Here is a 14,693-nt window from a genome sequence, read left to right on the forward strand (position 1 = left end):
CCAGTATATCAGCACTGAGATGGTATTAAGATATAAATGGTATCTCTAAAGTTACATTTAGAGAACAAACAGTATCAGCTGTGCCAATCACTTTTCTCTTTTTCAAATACTATTCCTTATAACTTGATGCCTTGAGTGAGTGTTTGGGTTTAGTTGTAGCAGCAGAGTTAATGTAGAGTTAATGGTTTCAAATCATGAAGATGAATCCTCAAAACCGTTTCACTTGGATGGTGCCAAGCCTACTTACAATACTGTATGTGTGAGAGTTGCAGCAGGGGAGAACAGACTGGTCCAGGGAAACAGAAACATGGTAAAGAATTGTGTGTTTCTACATGAGAAGTGTCCCAGATACCTATGCCCTGTGACTGGGTTGGGCGATGTGTTTACATAGTGTGTAGTGTGTGTCTGAGCTTTAACAGATGAAGGAGGAAAGCGCTGAGAGGTAAGGACGGGTGTACTGGCTAGTTTTTAGTCAACTTGACACAAACTGCTGTTGTCTGGGAAGAGAGAATCTCAATAAGAAAATGCCTCAGTCAGACTGGCCTGTAAACAAGTCTGTCGGGCATGTTCTTGATGAGTGATTGACCGTGAGAGGGACCAATCCACTGTGGTTGGTGCGAACCCTGTGCATCTAGGTTATCTAAAAAAGCTAACTGGGTAAGCCCCAGAGGCAGCCAGTAAACAGTGCTCCTCACCTCCACCACTTTGGTCCCTGCCTCCAGACTGTGGTCTTGAGTTCTTGCCCTGACTCCCATTAACAACTGCCTATGATAAGGATGTAGAAGCCAGATAAGGCCTCTCCCCACTCCAGTTGAATTTTGTCCTCATGTTTGTCCTAACAACCAAAGGCAAACTGACAGTGATCACTCAGATGGAACACCAGATAGAGTAGAAGCAATGTTTTAGATGGAAAAACAACACAGAGAAGCTTTAGCACTACTATATTTGTTAGACTACAGTGACTATGTTTGAAGTCTCAGCCAAGTATCAAATGAAATACAGCACAAGATGTCAAGAATTCATCTTCCCATTGAAGTAAGGTTCAGAAATTTAAGGAGCAATTTCTTTGAAAAGGCCTACATTATATTAAATAAAACCTTTTACCTAACCTTAGGATAAAACTAGTTCTCTTCTGCTCATGACAACATCCACACTGTAAAAATCATACAAATGTGACCATTTCAAGATAGCCAGTAAAGAGCAGTTTGAATGGTCCCAGAACAGATGTGACAAGTGTCTGAAGCCTACTCTGATCCTTATATGGGTTATACATGCACTAGAATGTCATACTGCATCCTATCAACAGGTACAAGTCCTATGTGTCAATCACAAGTCAAAACATACTTCAACTTTCAAACTTGTTCGGAACCACAAAGACACCAGAATTCTTCCCTGTGTCCTTGTAAGCCATTACACCTGACTTCAGCTTTATACAGAATAAAATTGCTATCAGTGTTTCCTAAATCATATCCTAGAATTGGTTTTTCTGTTAGTCTCAATGTTGTGTACTAAAAAGTGTGGCTGCAAACAAAGTCATACTGAGGACCAGACAGATTTTGCCCTACCGTTCATGATGGGAAAAAGCCAACTGCCTGACCTCTGCTACAAGTGACCACTCAGCCTTTGTCACTGCCTCACCTTCCTTATAGAGCCTTACCCAGGGATCAACTGGCTCTTATCCTCTGAAGGATCAGAATGCTTCCTCAAGAACACAGATATGCAGTCCTCAAGGAACATTTGCATGGGACAAGCACAGAGAACAATGTAATATTGTTGTGATGACAATAACATCTGACAAAGGAGTTATTACCCTTGCTCCTTAGAGAAAAGTGGATCACACCTGAGATCACCCATCTAGTGGAAGCTACACCTTTCACCACCCCAAGGACTCAGTGAGCAGCCTGACACAGGATAATATCAGCAGGACTATACTGAGCATTAAAAGGGGGAGGAGTGATAAATCTCACCATAACAATAGTACATACAAGGTATACACATGCCCTCTGGGATAGTCTGAGGCCATGGAAAAATAAAATATAGAGAGCTCAGTAAGACTCAGCTGGCAGAAGCAAACAGCAGTCCTACTTGTTTACTTCATGCTGGGAGACAGGGAGGCTATGCATCCAATCACTGTAACGTGGGATGCCAGCCAGAAGGACAGGGAACAACATTTATTTCATTCCCCTCATAGAAATTTTTTTAACAATGCTGTGCTATAGGCAATAAACTAAGTATAGCTATTTAAACTTAATTAAAATTAATTAGAATGGGAAATTCAACCTCTTGGTTGCAAACATTCTGGATATTCAATAAGCTGGATTTGGCTCTGGCTCTGGCTCTGGATGCCATCCATATTGGATCACACAAACCAGGAGCATTCCCATCCATGTAGCAAGTTCTGTGAGGTAGAGCTGATCGGCAGCTGTTTGCCTTGTTCCTTGGGACTCCCCAGTGTCTAGCACAGTACAGGGCACAGAAGGTGTGTACCCGTCAAGCCTGACTTTTCTCCCAAAGTAAACCACACCCTCGCAATGATAAGATTCCCAGAAAGCCATGCTGGACTACTGGATCCAAATGTTTTAATCCTAAAGCATTGTTTAAGGGTGCAGCAACTTTCACTTCTGTGTATGAACAGACCTTTCACTCTGCCTGGGAGGAAAATAGCATTTGCTTAATTAAGATCCTCTGCCTCAGCCAGAGTGTTCACACTGATCTCATTCAAAGTGCTGATGGTGGAGGTGAGCCTGGTAGCTCAGAGTGCTGCATCTCCCTTTAAGTTTGAGCCCTGGTGGGTTCCTGTGACCTCTGGTCCCTCCCACCAGCAAGCAACCTGCAAAACAGAAACTCTAAGGGACAGCAGGCAGGGGGTGGGATATCTAGAAATAGGGAAGGACGAGCAACGCCCTCTTAGCCAGTTCTTGCAGGATCATCCTCCTCCCAGGAGAGAAAGAGGAAAGGAAGGCAAATCACTTTCCACTTGCTTCTGCTTCTCCTAAAGAAACTGCTTGCCTAATTTCCTCTGCAGCTAGAGAAATGTTCCTTGTGAAAGCCACTATTTCCACACATTCAAACTCTGTGGACTCCACGGGCCTCCCAGAGGTATTTGCATTTCCACTCTCCTCTGTCCCAGCAACTTCAGCTGTCCCCGGAAGCTCTCTGCTTGATGACAGAAACCAAGAGCAACTCACACTAACTGCAGTCAGCAGGTCCTTCCAGAGCATTCTAGCTCCACTGGACTGCAGAGGTGGACAGGAAGGAGCTTTGGAAGCATCCATCCTAAGGCCCAAGCCCTCCTAGTATGGCCACGCTGCACAGTCCCGAGTGCCACTGGTTTCTCAGGGTCCCTGTAGCAAAGGGATTTGAGAAAGTCAAAGCCATCCTCACACTCAGTACACCTCAGTAGAGTCTGTTCCCTAACCCCAAGCCTGGATAGCCTGTGGTCTGCAGGGAGTACCTGTGTAACTAATAAAACCCTCACCTCTTTCATGGACCAAAACACACTGAATACAGTCAGGCTATGGAGAATAGGATCCTTCCAGCTCTCAGGTGTGAAGGAAGTGCTGGTAAAGTACCCAGCAAGGGTAATGCAGTGAAGTTTCTCTGTGCTGAGGACTATGCTTCCACAGAGCCCTTAAACTTGTGTTTGCTGAATGAGCTGGCCACTCCCTCCCTCCCCTATCTCCACAATCCCACTATACCCCTTGGACCTGGTAGAGAACAGTTTACTCAGGCTGGATTCAAAGCACATGTCACAGCTATAGAGACAACCTGCAGAGGAAGCCCATCTGCGGGAAGTCTCACACCCAGCAAACACAAGGAGTGTGGTTTTAGGCTTTAAGCATCTTATTACCTGAGCTGTATTGTCATAGGTGAAGCAGTCACTCTGCCTCAAGCCTAACAAGCAACTGTAATTACAGGCCTATGTCACCAGACACTTAAACATTCACCAAAATGAAGGATGAATGAAAAAGCCATATGGAAATCTGTGACTTTACGAGTCAAGTGAAAAAAATACCATTAAGCCCAGTGTGATGGTGCATACATTTAATCTAGCCCTTGGGAGGCTAGATTAGGTTAGGGTTAGGGTTAGGGTTAGGGGTTAGGTTAGGGTTAGGGATAGGAGGATCTGTGTGAGTGTTTGGCCAGCCTGGTCTGTATAACAAGTTCTAGGCCAGCTAAGGCTCCATAGTGAGATCCTATTTCAAAAAGAAAAAAATATATATAATCAGAGAGATAATAAGCCTAGGATAGCATAAGAGAACAGGCGGATATTCCAGGTTAACATTTTTCGTGGGGATGGGAAGAGGGTGATGGGGAGATCAGGGAGAGGGGAGAAGGATGCATGAGGAAACCTTAGGGAAGTCCACTAGTTTATAAGCTAATTAAAGAATATAAAATACTTTCTAAAACTTTCTATAATAAGAGCATATATATGGCTTTTGTTTGTTTGTTTGTTTGTTTGTTTGTTTAGTTGGTTGGTTAGAACTCACTCTGTAGACCAGGCTGGCCACTGCCTCCCAAGTAGGGATTAAAGGCGTGCACCACCACTGCCTGGCTGATAAAAACATTTTAAAGGAAGACATGATCACAAAACCAGCTCTGCAAAGGGTACTGGGAGGAATACTGTAGTCCAATAAATGCATCTTACCATCAAGTAAAAACAGTCTCAAGCTGAGTGTGGGAGCACATGCCCTTAACTGTAGTGCTCAGGAGGCAAAAGGTGGAGGCTATCCCAGTTGGAGGCCATCCTGGTCTACAAAGAGTTTTAGGACAGGCAGGGCTACACAGAGAAGCCCTGTCTCAGGCAGGTAGGAGGTGGACAACAGTACCATAGAATAAAGCAATTTATTTATGGAAAGGGGAATTCCAAGGAAATAGAACTAAGAAACATAGGCACACTATTCTTTTATTTGACAAAAGGACCTCAAACCAAATCTAGTCAGATAAGGAGGGCCACTCCACACTCATTAAAGAACAAAAGAATCAAGAGGACACAATCCGAGACCCATAGATCTGCAGTGCTCTCAACTTCGATTTTTTTATGCAGTAAGTAGTAGTGAGTGAAAGCTCTCGTCCAAGTGCCAAGGATGATGAACTCAGGCTCAGCTGCGGATGAACGTCTATCTCAGCCTCCTCCATCCAAGGCTCAGGAACCAGCACAGAAGAGTGAACAGAGAGAATGTAAGAGTTGCTGGGTGAGCTGTGAGATGTTAGCTTTTGGACATGCCACGCACGGCTGCCAAACACATAGACTCACAGCAGCTGTGTACACTGTGCAAGACCTGCCCAAGATTAAGCCAGTAAAACTTCCAGCGTGAATGAGGAAGACGCCCCCCCCCCCTTGCAGGTCCCATTAGCAGAGAAGTTATTTGCAGTTGATGGCTCCTGAGGGTAGAAACCGTCTACAGACCCATACCCATTACATTTGGACAACATTAAGTGGACTCGGATGCTGTCAAAAAATAAAAAAGGAGTAGGGTGATGGGGTAAAGGCCTCTGGGAGAGTGGAGGGTGGTAACGGTAGATCGATATGATTAAAATGCATTATTTAAAAGTATAAAATTTTGAAAGGATAAAATTATCATTTTTAAAAAGTTATGAGAGTTTTTAAGCACCTAAAATCGTTGTTAAAATACAAAACAACCCTCAAACCTGAGCTTTTTTAGCAAATCAATAGTCTGAAAATTTCTAACATCTAGGTTGGAATTCTTTGCAAGGGTACGAAAACTCAAACTTTTTTCCACAGGATAGAGTCCTTGGGGAAGCCCCGAGGAAAATCTGAGAGGCGCTCGCCCCCTAGTGGCAACAGAAGGCAAGATAGGGAAGTGGATTTCACTGGTCTTAAAGGGAGGCTGGGAAAGCAGCGGCGGGCTAAGGCCTGGCACAGGCTTACCACCTAGTTAAATATGCTTTGTTAGTGTCCTTTACTTGTGGGTTAATTTTGAAATTAAAACCTTGCTTTTTAAATTGGCCTTAAGAACTCAACGACTATGCCTACTGAAACCAATTCTTGTATAAATACTGTTACTGCTAAGCCCACAAGGACTATGGGGACGCCCTCACTCTGAAGCCCAGAACCCTCCAGCTGCTCCAATGGACACTCCTGACCTCTGCTGGTCAGAACAGGTGGAGCCTCCCTACCTCAAAAACTTAGCTCAGAATGCAAATTCTAAGAGCTGGCTGCTCACCACACTGGGGTCAGTGACACTGACCAACTCATGAGAATGACAGAAAATGACGAGATGTTAACAGATCTGAGCTCAAATTCCAAGTGAGCAAATCTTAGATGAGGTAGATACCTTCCAGAAGTCCCTGAGGTCCTATCTCTCACACACACACACACACAAACACACACACAGCCTCGGCCCTGTTTAGAGCCTGCCATCTAGCTATCAAGATTAACTTCACTGTGAGACAGACTCAGAGCTATGAAGAAAATGAACATCCACATGGATATATAATACCGACCTATGTGCTAGAAGCATTTTCACGTCATGTCTCTGTGAATCAAAGCTCAACCCATTGCTGGGTTTGTGCATTTTTTTGAATCGGCCCCTAAATTAACACTAACTGTTCAGCTCTATGTTTACCAGTTATGTTTGCAAGCTAGAAAACTCCAAATATCCTTTAAATGTGGATGGATTAAAAACAACAACAAAAAAACCCACTGTGGTATATTCATATCATGGATACTAAAAAAGAAAGAAAAATCCCTACTACATTTGCACCAACACAGTAAGTAGTTACATTCCCTTGATGAAATCAACTAAGAGATTACAATGGGTGGTTTATGAGAATTCTAGCAAATGCAAACTAGTATTTATGGTTTTTTTTTTTTTTTTTTAAAAAGGCAATTCAGTAGTTCCCTGGTGTTGCTTGAGGGTCAGGTACAGTATGTAGAATCACAAAAGAAGACAATGGTGTTTTCAGAGTTAAGACACTGTGGTGATATAACTGTTAGCTTGACTGGATTTAGAATCATTTAAGAGATTAATGATGAACAAACACTTCTTGGTGCATCTTTGAAGGCATGTCCAAGATATAAACAAAGAGGGGTCAAGCCACCCCTGAACGGTGGATGGATAGGCTAGGGGCCAGGAGAAAAAAAGCTGCTTTGCAGGTATTCCTTCTCTCTGCATCCTGGCCACCACAAGATGACCTGCTCTTCACGGTGTCCTTGCTGCCACAGTAGAGATGTCTGAAACTATTATCAAAATAAATCTTTCATGTGCAGGTATCTGGTCACAGTGACAGGCAGTCTGACTAGTGTGTGTGTGAGAATTCCTACAAAAGAAATCCTACTGGGAAGAAAGTCTGCAAAGGCTGATTGACTGGATAAAATCTAAATGGTGTGAAGAAATTAGACTTTTTGCTATTTGTAAATGCTGATGACAATTTTTCCTGGGTGATCTTTAACACTCGAGCACTCAAAGGGTTAAAAGCATTATCAGATCAATTTCATGACCTATAGCAGCATTCTCCCACCTTGCTATAAGACCCCTACCTGATGTACCTACTAATGTATTGATGTGCCTTCATGTATGGCTTTCTTTAATTATTGTAAAAAGTTCATGGTATTTGGAGGGATCAAGTTTATTATGTTCCCAGTCATTCATTCATATTTGCCTCTAGAATAAACAGTATCTTTTATTCATTGAAAGTGAGACTATTTCTTTCATTGGCTACGTATACATCTATTAAAAGTAATTAAATTGGGCTGGAGAAGTTAAGAGCACTGACTGCTCTTCTAGAGGACCTGAGTTCAATTCCCAGCAACCACATGGTGGCTCACAATCATCTGTAATGGGATCTGATGCCTTCTTCCGGTGTGTCTGAAGACAGCTGCAGTGTACTCATATAAATAAATAAATAAATAAATAAATAAATAAATCTTTTTTAAAAAGTAATTAAATTGTATACTCCAAATATGTGTGATTATTGTACTTCCATTTTATCTTGATAAAGCTATTTTAAACTTTAAGATGTCTGGGATTAAATTATTTTGAAATTTCCATTTTGGGAGTTTTACTAAGAATGCTGCTGGATTCCTTGGTAGCCATCATGGGGGACTCCTATGGTGCCTTTGATTCACCTTACAATAGATGAGATTCTGTGGCACGACTAAAGGAATACAACAGAGCCTTTGAAATCAGCTACACATAGGACTGCTTTTCCAAGGTAAAGCATGGCTAGGAAAACAATTGTTCACTTTTCACTTCTTTGTATACAATGTTAGGGTAGATAGTGTGAATTTTTCCACTCTAATTTTGTCAAGTTGAGAGGAATAAATAATGAAGCACTGACATACTTATTTTGCATCTCCTAAGCTTATCCATTAAAATAGATTTATCTGCATCATTTCCTTTAAATTGTAATAATGCCCTCGTTTTATAGCAATTTTTGATATTCTGTGAAATTATGTACACAGATACTTATCATGCATTAGGGATCGTGTTGTTGCTCTGGGTCAGAAGCGTGCATACAGTCAAGACATTTCTTAGAGGCGTGAGAGCTCACAGAAATCGGTACCCAAACTTGGATGAAATAGAATTTATCCACTTCTGTAGTCACAGATGTAATGTTATGCATATATGTTGCTTGCTCAAAGATTCCTTTGTAAAATGGGTTTGTGAACATTCAATTTCTTAAAATGCAGATGAAATCCATATTTGCCTCACAGCTACTTTTTAAAGTGGGTTTGATTTTGATTGCTTTGTTCGGTTTGGAACTGGATGAATGACTTTTTGCTATGGATTCTGATTCTGAGGTTTACTCTGAAAGACAATAGTATATATGTGCAAAACATGGAGACTTTTAACCTGTTTTTAAAAAAGATTCATCTTGACTTTGGTCATCATTTTTTCAGCCCTGTTTCCTATATGTAATGTGAAATGTTTTCTAAGAGAAATTTCTGACAGGATGCTCACTTCAACCTCACTTTTCCCTTACGTATCAACATTCAATGCCTTTCATTTTAAAAAATAATTATTTATGTCCAATGGCTTAAAAACAACCTTGTGTTGTTTTCTTTTTAAATTAAATGGGGTGCATTACCATTGTGAACAATAACTACACTGTATGTGTAAACCCAAATACTGACTCCCTAGTGCTTAGATTCAAGGCCTGTACCACTCCTGTTGCCTCATAATCTTAGTCTAGTATAAAATGCACCCCGGCTGCAGCCCAGCGCTTAATGATGGTGGCTAAATTTTAAATGTCAGTGCCCAACTCTGTAGAAATGCCAAGATGGAGAGCCTTCTGACATGAGGCAGCTCTGCAGAAGCCGGCCTGTTCCCGTGAAGTTCAGTTCTAGAGAGAAGTATCCGAACTTGCACTTCATAGGTCCAAAAATGATTTCTTAGTTGAATGTAACAGGGTATGGTGATAGAGATCCCCTAGGAATCCCCAAGCTCACTTTTTGGGATGGACAAACAACTGAATGAATGAATGTCTGCTAAAACCAGGAGACTACTGGATAACAACAAAGGTTTTTCTCTTCCAGGAGGGTGGGGCCTTCAGACTACAAGTTTAGTAAACTGACTCTGGGTTGGATGGTTACAAGGGAGAAGTTGTTTGGTTTGGTTTGGGGTTGTTTTTGGCTTTTGTTTGAGACAGGGTTTTTCTGTTAACTGCCCTGGCCTCAAACTTAAGGATCCACCTGCCTGCACCCTCAGAGACTAAAGGTGTGCAGTGCACCACCACACCCAGCTGGGTTAGATACTGTATACCCTTGGATTCTCCCCTTTCCTCTATTGGTCCTGTTTGGATCCCCACTACCAGCCCATGCCTACTCACCATTTTTCTTTGCAATGCCCTCTGGGAATAAGCAATGACCATCTCACTTTCTTTATTGACTATGTCCCTCTAACTCTTCCTCAAAAAGACTGCCTCACTGTAAGTGAAACAAAAGGAAACCACTTTGCCTCATTTATAAATACTGGGTTTTTTTTGGGGGGGGGGTTGCTTTAGATGGATATGGATGTTTTGCTTTCATGTATGTCTGTACCACTTGCCTGCCTAATACTGCCAAGAGGCCAGGGTTCCCCTGGAACTGGAATTGCTGATAGTATTCGCAGTCATGTGGGTGCTAGGGATCAAACCTGAACACTCTGAACTACCAACCAGTGGCCCTTACCCAGTGAGTCACCTCTCCAGCTCCTGCTGGTAAGTTTTTGGCCACCCTGGCCAATATGCAGATGAAGGAGTGCCTAAAACAGAGTGACTTACGATGAGGATGCTCTGGAAATGTAAGCATTCACTGTGCTTCTAATACCCAGAATTAGGAAAAGATCCCGTATTGTGTAAGTTGTTTTTATATTCACTGTCTGCTGAAATCATTGGCATGCTAATTTTACCTCTTTCTTTTTACTTGTTCATGTGGCACCTAGAAAATTTTAAATTATATATGTATTTCTCACTGTGTACATTAAATGTCTCCTCAATGGCCCTGGCCTCACGAAATGAAAGGGTGGTGAAGTGCTAACTACAAAGGCAGTTTCCAAGATCTGCTAACAGAGTTGGAGAGAAGGATGATCATTTTTGGCAGCAATCATTCACAACGCACACACATAAAAGAAATTATAAACACTTCTGACCCTCCCTTGATTCTGGGAGTTGGTGCCTGTTAGTTGTTATTCTCACAATTACAAGTATTACATTTTTTGTTGCTATGATAAAATAGAATGACCAAGACAACTAAAGAATTTATTTTGGCTTATGGTTTCAAAGGGATAAGAATTCATGATGGCAGAGTGGAAGCAAGGAAGATTAGAACAGTAAGCTGAGAGCTTGTGTCTGTAAATTGCAAGCCAGACAGAAATGGATACGATATAGACTTTTTTAACTCAAAGCTCACTTTCAATGACATAATTCCTTCAACAAGGCAGTACCTCCTAAGCCTCCCCAAACAGCACCAATTGGGGACCAAGAATTCAAACATCTTACCCTATGAGGGACATTTTCATTAACACTATACTGCTCTAAGAAATTACCACAAGTCTAGTACATTGCACAACACAGTGCTATCTCAGTTCTGCAGTTCTGCAAAACACAATACTGGTAGCTCTGTTGCTTTCTCTGCTTTAAACTAGTCTACAGTCACTGGAGGTAGCTGAAAGTATTGCCTTAAGCATCACATTTTAGGCCTGAGGTATTGTTTAGTTTTGTTTTGAGTGTAAGACCTATGGTCAGCTCTGAGGCCTCTCTCAAACCCTGGCTTTACACTGTGGAGTGAGCTTAGAATCGACCTATCTCTTTCCCCACCAACCAGGAAACATCTACTTTAAGGATTCATGGAACTAGATTGGTTTGATATAAATAATTCAGAATAATTTTTCTATCTTTAGGTCCACTAAAACTGTACCTGCAAAGCCCTTTCCAGCAGTACCTAGATCTGTGTTGGAATTTGGTGTAAGGATTTTGGTACATTTTCAGAATTCTGTCCACTATTCTTCCTCAAGAAACATTTTTTTTTTTTTTGGAGACACTCTATTTAGGTCTGGCCATCCTAGAAACTTATATGTAGATCAGGGTAGCATCTAAGTCAATCTGCTTACCTTTGCCTCCAGGGTAATGCTAGGAGAATAAAGGCATGTGCCATCACATCTGGCCAAAGGAATGCAGCAAAGTAGGAAAGAATAAAATATTTGAGGCTAGGGACAATTGGAATTTTATTTTCATTTCAATGGAAAAACCATTGGAGCATTTTCTTATAGGGGACACAAATCAATTTATACTTTAAAATGGCATGGGTTAACACTGCTTACAGTGTCTTTCGCTTGCTCAGCAGTGAACGTATGTTAACTGTGAGGTGAACATGTGGGCCCAAGTAATTGCCCCTATGTGCTAGTGAGAGGGATGTAGAGAAAAGACTTCTCTTCATAGACTGTAGGGAGTTTTGGTCTTGAAAAATGAATTAATAAACAAGTTTCAAAGTAAAAACAGAACTAAACTCTTAAGTATCCTGAAACTCACTGTTTTGCCAAATAAGGAATAAAGTGGCAGCATGAACTCACTTTTTAGGTCACAGGCTCACAAAAAAAACAGACTACTGTAAATCACTCTCATGTAGGGAGCTCCACTTCCTAATGGATCTTAGTGGACTATGAACTCTGCAGGTCCAGTTTCTGCAATTTCTTCATTGAAGACTGCCACTGCCTGCTCTGCTGCCTGAGCCCTATGAGACTTATCTCAGCTGGCCTTTCCACAGGCAGACAACAAGTATAGTCTGGGAACTCCAACAATCCAATACAGAAACACCTAAGACACAAGACCAATCTTTCTTCCCTTTTCTGGTATTGTAACACATTTACACTCATCTTTCCATTCTGTGGACTGCTAATCTACAATCCTCTATACTGAACAGAAGCTTTTTTTTTTCTCATTAAATCTCATGTATTGATTGTTAAACTTTATTTCCTGTGCCTCTGGAATTCTCATTCAGAAATTGTTTACCTATGCTTATAAATTGAAGCATGTCTTTTTTTAAAAGCAGTTTGGGGGTCTCAGGTCTTACGTTGTCCTTAGTCCATTTAGAGTTTTGTGCAGAATGAGAAGAACATCCTCTGTATGTGGATATATCAGTTTTCCTCACACCACTGTTGAAAATGCTGTTTTATTCTTTCTGGTGTATATTTTTGACATATTTGAACAATATTTCTCCCAGACTCAAACTAAACTAAGCTTCACAGAGGGGAATGGCCTCTGGTTGGTGACTAATAGTAAAAAGTCGGTATTGACAGGTGTTGTAGATGGAAATAAAAATAATTATAAAATTAAGACCGTTAAATGAAATCAGCTGGGTGATGGTGGCACATGCCTTAATCCCAGCACTCAGGAGGCAGAGGCAGGCAGATCTCCAAGTTCAAGACCATCCTGATCTATAAAATGAGTTCCTGGATAGCCATGGCTACACAGAGAAACCCTGTCTTGAAAAAGCAAGCAAGCAAGTAAGCAAACAAACAAACAATCAAAGTATCAAATAATAGAAAAATATCAAAACACCAATGGTCAGTTAGTAACTGTCTACAACACCATGGAAACTTTAAGAACCAAGAGTATTGAAATGGTCTCTAAAGAGAATTAACTCCAGATAAGAAAAATTATATTTAACTCCTTCATATTAATACCTAAGGATCCAAGGTTCCAGTATCTTTATACAGAAATCATAAAGGGCTATATCGTAAAGGGCTCAGCTATCTTTCACTGTAACCAATTCTGATAGAGGCTTCATGGAAGAAAGATTCTTTTGGGTTCTGTTTCAGAAGGTTCTGCTCAAGGTATTTGTCAGCAGAGCCTGTGGCAGGGGAGTCTTCACTTCACACAAAGGAAGCAGAAAGAAACCAAGAAACTGGGACAAGTCACCAAGGATAGAACCCCAATGACCTACTTATTATAAGTAAGTCTTACCTCTTAAAGGTTCTGGAACCTTCCAAAATAGCACCACTATGATTGAACATATGAGTCTGTGAGGCACAGTTCATATTTAAGTCCTAACAAGGATAAAGTTTTGGATATTAGGAAATACTTTTAAGATGTAAGAACAGAAGAAATGGCTCAGCGATTAAGAGGTTCTATAGAAAACCTTGGTTTGATTCCCAGTACCCACATACAGCTCATAACTGTAACTCTAGTCCCAAGGGATATGACACCTTCTTCTGGCTTCTGTGATCACTACAGGCAAATTGTGCACAGACATACATAAAGGCAAAACACCCATATGCATAAAGTAAAAATAAAGGTTAAAAAGTTGCCAGGTGGTACTGGCCCCACGCCTTTAATTCCAGCACTTTGTAGACAGACCTCTGAGTTTGAGATCAGCCTGATCAACAGACTGAGTTCCAGGACAGCTAGAGCTGCACAGTGAAACGCTGACTGGAAAAACAAAAACAAAAAACAAAAATCAAAAAACAGAAAACAGTAGCTTAAGTTCTAATGTGACAATCACATATTTCAAAGGGGGAAATTTGCAAAATGTTTTAAAGCAACAAGGTAGATGAAAAATAACAATATACACTATACCAAAGCACAAACTTTAAAAAAAAATAGATTTTATGTGTAAATAAAATCTGATATTTTTTTTGGTCTGAATATATACATGTCTACCATTGTATCTGATGTTTGCTGTAGTCAAGAGGGCACTGAATCCCTAAGAACTTAAGTTATAGTTGGCTATGAGCCACCATGAAGTACAAACTTTCTAAACTCATTCATTAAAAGTATTTCAAATTCCAGGGCTGGAGAGATGGTTCAGCAGTTAAGAGCACTATGCACTCTTCCAGAGGTCCTAACTTCAATTCCCAGCAATCACACTGTGGCTCATAATCATCTGTAGTTTGATCTGATGCCCTCTTCTGGTATGCAGGTGTACATGTAGATTGAACACTCACATAATAAAATTATCTATCTATCTATCTATCTATCTATCTATCTATCTATTATGAGAACACTGTAGCTGTCTTCAGACACACCAGAAGAAGGCATCGGATCCCATTAGAGATGGTGTGAACTATCATATGATTGCTAGGAATTGAACTCAGGACCTCTGGAAGAGTAGTCAGTGCTCTTAACTGCTATCTCTCCAGCTCCTAAATAAATAATCTTTTTTTAAAAAGTTTTAAGAAAAGATTTCAAATTCCATTTCAAGTTGTCATGTTCACAAAAGAACAACTCCAGTGTTAAATAATTATAGCCAA

This window comes from Apodemus sylvaticus, chromosome 11 (genome assembly GCF_947179515.1).
Source record: "Apodemus sylvaticus chromosome 11, mApoSyl1.1, whole genome shotgun sequence".
In the NCBI taxonomy this organism is placed as follows: domain Eukaryota; kingdom Metazoa; phylum Chordata; class Mammalia; order Rodentia; family Muridae; genus Apodemus; species Apodemus sylvaticus.